The 10,191-nt window shown below is 46.4% G+C and overlaps 1 protein-coding gene across 1 annotated transcript in view; it reads left to right on the top strand.

Annotated features, from left to right (window-relative positions):
* Window positions 1-1,023: 1,023 nt before the first annotated feature.
* Window positions 1,024-10,191, top strand: part of INPP4B (inositol polyphosphate-4-phosphatase type II B) — a 517,613-nt gene continuing 508,445 nt past the window's right edge. Inside the window, exon 1 of the mRNA XM_028521080.1 lies at window positions 1,024-1,211. The gene's annotated coding sequence lies outside the window, so the exon portion shown is untranslated. The remainder of the gene's footprint in view (window positions 1,212-10,191) is intronic.

The following is a 10,191-nucleotide window of genomic DNA, read 5'->3' as shown; positions in this document are numbered from 1 at the left end:
AAAACCTCTCTAAGAGAACCGCCAGGTGGCACCTGTACGGCGCAGATGGGGGACCCTCTTTTACCCTCCACCCTGCAGCCGGGAATAACCAGGCTGCCTGCCTTCCCCTGTGCGCTGTTGGCGAGGAAGTGGGGGAGTTTGAGCCTCCGTTCAGACTGTGATTACGTACCCCGTTTTCCTGACACTCGAAACACGCAGAGTGCGGATTTGTCCCCACGCACCCAGGCTGCCAAAGGAGCACACGCTTGTTGGGATTGGCTCGGCTTCAGTCATCAGCCACAACGTGGGGATGGCGGTGGGGGGCCGCAGGCTGCGCTGAGCCAATGCCCCGGTCTTCCCCGCCAGACCTCTACTCCGGCAGCAGCGGAGGGGGGCGGCAAGAGGGACAGGTTCCAGGGTGGTGGCGGGCAGAAGACCAAGGGGCAGGGGAAATCGCTTTTCCCCGCTCCCCAAACCCCTCCCCGGGTCTGGGCTGACGCGGCCAGTGCCCTCCTCCAGTGGCTTCTCCCGCCCCGGCCGCAGAGTGGCGGCCCCGGGTCACCCCTCGCCACCATCACCACCCCGCAGCGGTGCTCTCCCAGCCAGGGCTGGGCGACGGTCCCCGCTCGCAGAGGGTCCTAGCAGAGGGTCAGGGCCGGGGGTGTCAGCACACAGAGCAAACGTGTTTTGGTCATTTCCAGCTAGGTGGCCCGGGCGCCAACTCCACTCCCTTAGTAGCGGGGAGCGAGCTGCGCCAGTTGCGCGACTGTCACCGCCGCCGCTGCTTGTATTCGGCCGCGGGTGACATTGGGAGGAGACCGCTAGGAACGTGCAGAGGAGGAAGGGGAGCAGGGAGGGTGGCGGTGGGGGGGAGAAAGTAGCAATTGTGCCAGGGGGCGTGTGAGCAGTCGGAGAGGCAGCCGCGCTGGTGACAACTTCGCCGGGGCGCGCGCGGCGGCTTGGGAGGGGAGCCAGCGGAGAGCGCGGCGAGAGCGGGAGCCCCGGGGAGCGGCGGGAGCCTCGGGAGCCGCGGCCCGCGCCCTGCGCCGCCGCCGCCGCCGCCGCCGCTGCTCCCAGCCTCTGGCTTCGCAGCCTCGGGCGCCTGGCTCCCGTCTATAAATAGCAGGTCACGGCTCTGCTCTGCGCGCACACGCACCCCGCGAACGCCGGAAAGTCGGGCTCAAAGTGTCTGCTGCTGCCGCCGCCGCCGCCCCCCACTCCGCCTCCGGGAGGTAATTACCCGTCTGGGATCCGAGGGCTCGCGGGGGCCTTGCAGGGTGCGGTGGGCGACGAGGGGTGATTCGGGAGGCGATGGAGCGGGGCCGCGAGCGCAGGGGCACGTCCTGGTGTGGGGAGCCTTTCTGTTTTGCATCAAGTTTCTCAGCCTTGAAGCCCCCGTAGCCCCTCCAGCCCTGTCGCCTAAGGAAGGGGTGGGGTGGGCTGTGTCTCCCTGGTGCCTGGGGTACCCCGGAGGCTGCTCCCACCCTCTCTCCGAGCTCCCCTCGGCCGGGCCAGCGCGCGTGCTCACCCTTACCCACTCACACTCTCTGGGCCCCGCTAACTCGGAGCTTTGGCCTCACTGACCTTCCAAGGCTGCGCCCACCTGTGTGGTCCCTTTGGAGCACCTGCGGTGGCCTCGGGGCTCGCTCTCAACCCCATCCGGGCCGAAGAACTGCCGCTGCCCTCCCCCTGTCCCCCTGCCTCTCCTGGGCGTGAAGGCGAAGGTGGGGGGTGGGGGTGGGGGTAGGAGTGGGAGTGAGGATCACTGGTGTTGAGCTTTCACTTGCCCCAAGTCCTGGGTTTTCCTAAAGAGCCCCTCTCCGAGAGCACCCCACCCCCGCCCCCAGCAACCCGTTCCAGCCAAGGAACCAGGCAGGTCTGCTCTTTCTTGGCCACCGAGCATCACTTGTCCTACCTGAAACAGGTCTCACTACAGGGTCAGAAATCGCCGGCCTAGGAGTGAGGCTGCAGGTGGGGAGGCGGCGGGGGGCGGGGGTGCTGAATCAGTGTTTGGAGTCTGAAAACTGCCCTGCCAGCCCCACCAGCCCCGCCAGCCCTCGGGGCGCCTCTGGCAGGAGAGCCCAGGCCCCAGGAGGTCGAGGAGGGGCTGGCTCCCGCGCCGACTTTTAGGCTGGTAGCTGGGACCCAGAGGAGGGTGCTCGATTGCACAGACCGTTTTTGCCCCTCCCCACGCCTGTGCAATCGCCTCCTTTTGGGTGATTCTTTCTGCCGCCACCCCCAACCCCCACCTCCCCGTGGAGAAGGACCAGCAGCTTCTGTGTGGGGACAGGAGGTTTTGGAAGAGCGAGGATCTGCTTATTGATTAGGTTTCTGCTGCTGCTGCAAAAACTTACCGGAAACACCCGGGAGGGTTTTCTATTACTCTTGGTTTAATGATGCAGATTCGCTCCTTTGCCTCTGTTTCTCCTTCTGGGGAACAGGTTTACTGAGATGTTGTTTGAGGTCATTACGTTTTACGACTCCAGGTGTTGCGTTTTGCATATCTCCTTTCTCTCGGTGTGACAGAACTTGTTTAAAAAGGTGTGACTCTATAAAATAAGTAAAAGCCTAGAAGACAGCATAAATGCATCTTCTTCCCCTCAAGATGGGCCCCAGATAGCCCGTTTATAGGTGTCCAACTGCAGTTCAAAGACCTTGCTTGTAACAGGAGTTTCCTTAGTGGGCTCTGGGCCAGAACTGGCAGTAATCTGACATGACGCTAAGGCAGGATATAAAGAGCAGGGAATCGCCAGTAGGGCAGCTGCAAGAAGTTGAGTGAAGAGAGACCGGGACAAGTGGGCGTCGTCCCACTTAGTGGACAGAGAAATGCATTCCCCTGTGTTCCTTGGCCCTACACTCCAAGGAAGCATTGGCGTGAGATCGGAACACGTGTTGGGTGGCTTTGGGCTAAGCGCGCAGGCGTTAGACGTGCATCCGCTGGGGTCTGGGGTACCACGGCACGCGACTGCAACCGGGTGCCTCCTCAGCGCGCTTCTTTAGCGTGGGATTTCGAAGGCTGTCCTTGAAAGGTTATGAAATGTGCACGGGAAGACAGCCTCGGTGCGCAGTGCCACCAGGAAGCACGTGCTGATGGAGATACTGCTCTGATTTTAGCAGAACGTTCTCATTCTCTTTGAGTAGGCAGATCGCTGTGGACATTGGTGGTAAACGCGTCACATTTGTGATGAGCACTGAGGATGTGCATATTTATAACTGGACTTTGCCTTTGATCCTTTGACCAAGTATAACAAAACCCAGGTAGGTCAAGTTCTGTCTAGTTCCCGCAGCAGCTGTTTGAAGAGGCACAGGGTCAAAGTTTTAGGCATAAAATACTTTCAAAATGTTGGGTTTGAACTTCGCTTTGGGGATGCACATGGACCGAATGACTTCATTTCTCATAACATTTTTGGCAAAATTTTCATAACAGGCTCATCCATTAAGTCTGATTATAAAATAATGATATTATATTTTAATTGTGTGACAATAGAACATCATTAAGTTTAGGGAAAAGCCAGATATCGGTTCTAAATTGTGCACATTGAAAGTAATTCATTTTTCTTTGGAAACCTGGGAGTTTCTTCCTGTACAAGGACTAGAACCCCCCATGTGGAGAACGATTAACTTTCTGTACTTTGAGGCAAGACCCAAGAGGGCAGTTCTCCCAAAGACAGAGAAAAAACCCCTGCAAACCAATCTTCGATCTCTTAGCAACCAAATGGATGTCAGTTTCCAGGTAAGTACCTGACATCTGAGAATACAAAGTTAAAAAAAAATGGCAAAGTCATTATTAGTGAATAAAATGCCTACCGAGTATCTATTGCATTTTCTTATTTCACAGTGCACAATCCCCAGCCAGGACTAATTAATACTGCTTACACAAGTATCATACTTTTTGTAATTGGTATGGAAAAAATCCTTGTCTTTCATAACCAGGGGGCTATTAATAGATAGAAATGTGCTGTTTTAAATAATCTCAAGTTAAATGTTAGTGTTCAGTTGAAAGCTCTACACATTTGTCTCTTCTGTGTTCTGTGCCCTAAGTTTTCAACAGCCCTGGACAAGCTGCTCCATGGGCTCTGTTGTTACTACTTTTTTTTTAAAGATTTTATTTATTTATTTTTAGAGAGGGAAGGGAAGGAGAAAGAGAGAGAGAGAGAGAAACATCAATGTGCAGTTGCTGGGGGCCATGGCCTGCAACCCAGGCATGTGCCCTGACTGGGAATCGAACCTTCGACGCTTTGGTTCGCAGCCTGCGCTCAATCCACTGAGCTACACCAGCCAGGTAGTTGTTGTTGCTACTTTTCAATGTTGAGTTGGAAACCCTTGATGACAGAGCTTCTTAGGGTGTCCTCATCCTCATGAATACCCATACTTTTATAATCAGGCTTAAGAAAGGAGGTTATTAGACAAATAATTTCAGTGTAAACATTTATTTTTAAATAGATCCAGTGATGCTATGATTGCACTTTGGTGGGCAAGAGGAACTCAGCCTTTGTTTTCCAAAACTTTTAAATGACGTATGTACCCAGAAAGCACATTAAGATATGTGAGAAAATTTTAAGGAATCTTCGGAGTCTCAGGCAGAGTTTTCATTTGAGTCAAGACTTGTTTGTTCATTTACTTTATACATTTTTTTATTATTGCACAGATTAATGGGAGCACTTTAAAAATTCTTATGGAATTTTATTATTATAGCTACATTGTATATCAGTGGTTTTTTTTCCTATAGAAGGCACAGTTGTAATCACTGTCTTGTTGACTGGAACTCTCTTACTCTCTTGTTTTAGATGGTTATACCATAAGGCCAACGAAATAGCGAGGAGTAACAACTTTAAACGTTTTTTACCATTGACTGTAATTTGACCGAATGTTGAGCTATCATCATAGATGTAATTCCAACATGGGGTAAAGTGCTGCCTTTCAATACAACATGGGTTTGTAAATCATGTTTCCCAAACTGAGTTTCTTAAATTGCAGTATTGTAAGGTTTGCCTTCTGACTTGGGCAGCCGTGCCAACCAGGCGTCCTAATTGTGTGGCGGAGGCTTTAAAACAGCAGAACGAAGCGAAGTCAACTTGGCAGTAATCATTTGGTTAAGCTGATTAGAGGGAATCTTGAGAAGTTTTCTAGATCATGTGACTTTGATTTGAGATTCCTCTGGGAATTATCTGAATTAATGAATTCAAGGGGATGGAGGCCACCGTTCCTTTAAAGGAGAAACAAACTCAACAGACCAACTTCCCTCCCTCCCTCCCTTCCTTCTCTCCCTTCTTCCTTCCCATACATTTGTCTGTCATCTGTCTGTCTATTTTTAACTTGCCTTTTCCAGTTATTAAAGTGAAACACTGCAACAGGCCTAATGTTGAAATTGCTGAACAATGTTCTCTCTTTTCCACATTCCCAAGGATGGAAACGTTTGTGGGGTGTACAAGCAGCCTTCCTGGAGCACCTACAACAATGAAAAGTATCCAAGACCAAAATAAAAATATAATTATTACCATTTTTATGTATGACTTGTTTTTAATATATCATTTGTACGTTTTGAATACTTTAAAAGGAGGACATGAGATTTGTATGTTTCTCAAAAGGGAGTGTGATGGTTAAAAAGTTACACAACAATGATTTAAATGGAATCCTTTTAATACTTTTCACAATGAAAAACTCAGTTGACAGACATGTGAGTCATCTCTCGCCTTAGTTCTTAAAATATGTTGTTCTAGTGTATTAAGTAGACCCGGCTGAATACAATGGTGCAAATAAAATGTACTCCCTAATAGTAGCAAAGTCAATCCCTTCCTTAATCCACTCTTTCCAATGGGTCTCACTTCATTTTCATGGAGATTTATTTTTCTAAAAGCCAAAAGATCAGAGATGAGCTCTAGCGATTAGCACAAACTCAAACACAAAAATTATTCATCCCGGGAAAATAAAGTCAAACTGAAAGCGAGTGGCATTTTAAATTGAAAGTATAACTTGTAGATGGGGGGAGATTTTAGCTGAGCCCTGAAGAAAGCTTGGAAAGTGTCATTAGTGATGATTTACTATCCTGTTTGGCATCTTCATATGCCAAACTTGCTAGACAACCACATATTCCGCTCAGAGCGTCGGCATGCATCACGTTCCTAATAGAATGTTTTGCATACTTGATGCCCAGTATTAAAAAAAAAAATCACCCTTTAAACATTTTTTATTTCTAATGGATTTCTTATATTGAAGCAATTACAAAAGTAGATATGTTTCTGATCTGTCTTTCTGGATAAACTGCTTTAAAATCGAAGAGTCCTACTTTCAGGAAGACGCCCGTTGTGCTTTTGGACGGAGAGACGCCGGGCACTAGGTGGCAGTGTGCAATACTTAGTAGCCGTGGGTCATTGTAATTGCAATGTATTCATCAGTAAAGCTTTTCTTTTAAACCCAATTTATTTACATCCTAAGTGAATTAATGAAATTAAAATCAACAGGCAACTACATCCTTAGCAGTATATTTAGAAGAGCTTGTTTGTTATACTTTAAGGATTTGATTGTAATATGTAATATATTCTGCTTTTATGTGGGATCTGTTTATGTGAGGAATTGTTAGGAATTAATTGAATTAAATGTGCCAAAATTTTGATGATGACTGGGTTAAGAGAAAGGGAAAGGGAACATTAAATGAAGACAATAGAAAAAGAATGTGGCCATTCTAAAATGGACACTGTGTTAACCATTTGTGTTTTAATCCTAATCCTGTCATTACACGGGTTTAGTAACTTCTTTCTAGGAGTCGAAGGCTAGAATTGTTAATTTTTCTCTCTCTCTTTCCCTTGGGACAATGAAAAAGAAAGTGCAGCTTCTCTCGCTGACATTTCCACAGATCCCCTGAGGTCCCCTGTCCTAGTGACAGCCTGACCACCACCGCAGTGACCGAACTGGATCAGCCACGTGGCGCCGTCGTGCACCCGTAACTGTGACGGCTGCACTTACCTCCACCATTTGTTCTTGGTTAGTCTGGATGGAGGCATCCCTGGCTGGGGCAGGATGATTGAACTATGGGTCATGGAAGAGTGAATGGATGTATTCCGTCACCTGTGCACCAGAATGGGAGCTCCACCTTGTCTAGCCATGTCATTGGCACCCCCTTCAAGGTCAATGTGGCGGGCATCTCAGCCATGTTCACTGAATGTGGCTGCTGTGGGAATGGAAACAAAGTGAAGAGTTAGTCAACGTAAACTGGCCTCATTGAGAAAAGCACTTCCTTAAAAAAAGAACTTTTTACTGTGTAAAATTTCAAACATAGTAATAAAAATACAGAATAGCACAGTGAACTCTCATGTACTTGTCTGTCAACTTGAAAAATTGTCAGATCATGGCTGTTGTTTGTGTGTCTGTAGTCACTTCGCCCTCACTGGAGTATTTGGGAGAAAATCCTAGAAATTGTACCAAAGGAAATACACTTATGAAGCTGCTACTAGAAAAATAGGTATCGCATGAAGGAAAATTTAAAATATGATTACAGTATAAACACTGCACATTTCATTTAAAAAGTCAAAAATTTTGGCATTAGGTAAATTAAGCACTTGAATTTTGGCATTAGGGAAATGAAGCCCTTGAATGGCGGACTTTATATAATTAAGGAGTGAATTTCAGTTTATGAAAATAAACTGAAAATCAGTTTATGAATCAGTTTGTGAATTTCAGTTCATATTCTATGTCATATATAGAGTTTTAATCAACAGAAGTGTGCATCAAATATATTAGGCAGTTAGCACCTTCTTTTAACCAATGACTGCATTAGGCTTCTTAGATGAAAACAAATACAACTGTCTGCATACCTGACCTCCACAGCTGTCTCATGTACCTTTGACTCCTGTGGGGTACAGGTTGCAGATGTAGCAGGCCTTGGTGTACAAGAATTTAGTTTGCATTCCAGAGACTTCTGGCCAAGATGGAGGCATAGGTAGATACATTTTGCCTCCTTGCACAACCACAAGAAGGACAACAGCAAATTTAAAAAGGAAAAATAACCAGAACTGCCAGAAAATTGAACTTGTACAAAATTCTGACAATGAAAGAGTTAAAGAAGAAGCATTCATCTAAACCAGTAGGGGGGGGCCCAGATAGGCAGCTGGGCAGAGAGGACTCGTCACAAGGCAGCGGCTGGTGGACTGGGCAGTCCCACATTTGTGTGCAGATAAACCAGGAGGAACAACTGGGGAGCAAGACAGACCACAAAAGAGAGGAGAAAGTGAAAGCATTGAAAAGTGAAATAAAGGAAAATGTACAGGTAACCAACAGTGATGAGAAGGAAACTGAGACTCAAATCAATAGTTTGGACCAGAAGGAAGAAATAAACTTTTAACCAGAACAAAATGAAGAAACAATAATTCAAAAAAATAAGAAGAAGCTTAGGCACCTCTCGGAAAACTCTGAATGTTCCAACATCCGAATCATAAGGGTGCCAGAAGGAGAAGAGGAAGGGCAAGAAATCAAAAACTTATTTGAACAAATAATGAAGGAGAACTTCCCCAATCTGGCAAAGGAAATAGACTTCCAGGAAGTCCAGGAAGCTCAGAGAGTCCCAGAGAAGTTGTACCCAAGGAGGCACACACACCAAGCCACATCATAATTACATTACCCAAGATTAAAGAGAAAGAGAGAATCTTAAAAGCAGCAATAGAACAGGAGGCAGTTCAAAGGAGTTCCCATATGACTATCAGCTGATTTCTCAAAAGAAATCTTGCAGGCAAGAAGGGGCTGGAAAGAAATATTTAAAGTCATGAAAGGCAAGGACCTACATCCAAGATTACTCTATCCAGCGAAGCTATCATTTAGAATGGAAGGGCAGATAAAGTGCTTCCCAGATAAGGTCAAGTTAGAGGAGTTCATCATCACCAAGCCCTTATTAATGAAATGTTAAAGGGACTTATCTAAAAAAAAAAGATCAAAACTATGAACAGTAAAATGACAACAAACTTACACCTATCAACAACCGAACCTAAAAAAGCAAAACCAAAAACAACAATGAACTCAGCAAACAAGTAGAACAGGAACAGGTTCACAGAAATGGAGATCACATGGAGGGTTATCAGTGGGGAGGGGGCAGTGGGGTGAATGGGAGAAAAATTACAGGGAATAAGAAGCATAACTGGTAGGGAGAAAATAGACAAGAGGAGGTTAGGAATAGTATGGGAAATAGAGAAGCCAATGAGCTTGTATGTATGACCCATGGATATGAACTAAGGTGGGGGAATGATGGTGGGAGCGGGGTAGAGGGAGGAGGGGAATAAAGGGGGGGAAATGGGACAACTGTAATATAATCAATAAAATATATTAAGAAAAGAATGTAGTTTGCACTGAGTCATGATTTCACCATGTGTCTTAATGGTACATGACATGTAGCAATGTGTAGTTTTGTTGAGGTGTGAACTTAAATCACACCAACCTGGGAACGGGCCTCTCAGGGCTGGAGTCCAGGCAGCGGCCCAGTGGTCGTCCCAGTGGTCGTCCCAGTGGTCGGCCCAGTGGTCACCCCTCCAGGAGATTTGCCGCTCCCGGTGACATGGCACGTCCTGTTCTGGGGCTGATGATCCCTGGTGAGAGTGTCTGAGACCTTGGAGGTCTGGGAAATTGTTTGGTCCTTCCCTTGGAGAACATCATGCATCTCCTAAAGTAGACCTTTTAGATTTTGTGTCGAGTTGAAATTTTGAATGAGTAGAATTTTTTTTAGATTTCAAAAAATTGACAGTAACCAATACTACCTTTGTAGTAGTATGTGCTCAAGAAGATGGCTAGTTCAATTGTAGAGGAAAATGAGTAATTGTTATCTAAAGGTTTCATGTCATACCGCATTTTTATATGCCTAAATTATGTAGGGAGCAAAGCACCTGCATCATTTTCTCAATATTAGACACATGGATTTTGAGGGTTTTTTTTGGAATTTACTGTAATGTTTTCATCCCTGGGCTGTGGTTTGAAGACTGCCCCCTGATTTATTCCCATAGCCCACCCTCTCATTCCCATTTCGTGTTTTGGGTGGGAGTGAAGAATGGTGCGTGCTGGGCACAGTGTAATGAGGAATAATGGAGCCAGTTGCCTTCTAGTTGATCTCTTTCATTATTTCTTTTTTCTACTCATTTTTCCTAATCATAACTGTAATAAATCTTCATTAAAAAAGTTGGCAAGTGGAGAAAAACCTAGCAAAGAAGAAAAAAATCACCCAAAGATGACATTGTT

Source organism: Phyllostomus discolor, chromosome 8, assembly GCF_004126475.2.
Source record: "Phyllostomus discolor isolate MPI-MPIP mPhyDis1 chromosome 8, mPhyDis1.pri.v3, whole genome shotgun sequence".
Classification (NCBI taxonomy): Eukaryota; Metazoa; Chordata; class Mammalia; order Chiroptera; family Phyllostomidae; genus Phyllostomus; species Phyllostomus discolor.
Note: the sequence above shows the minus strand (reverse complement) of the source record. Positions and strands in the feature narration are given on the sequence as shown.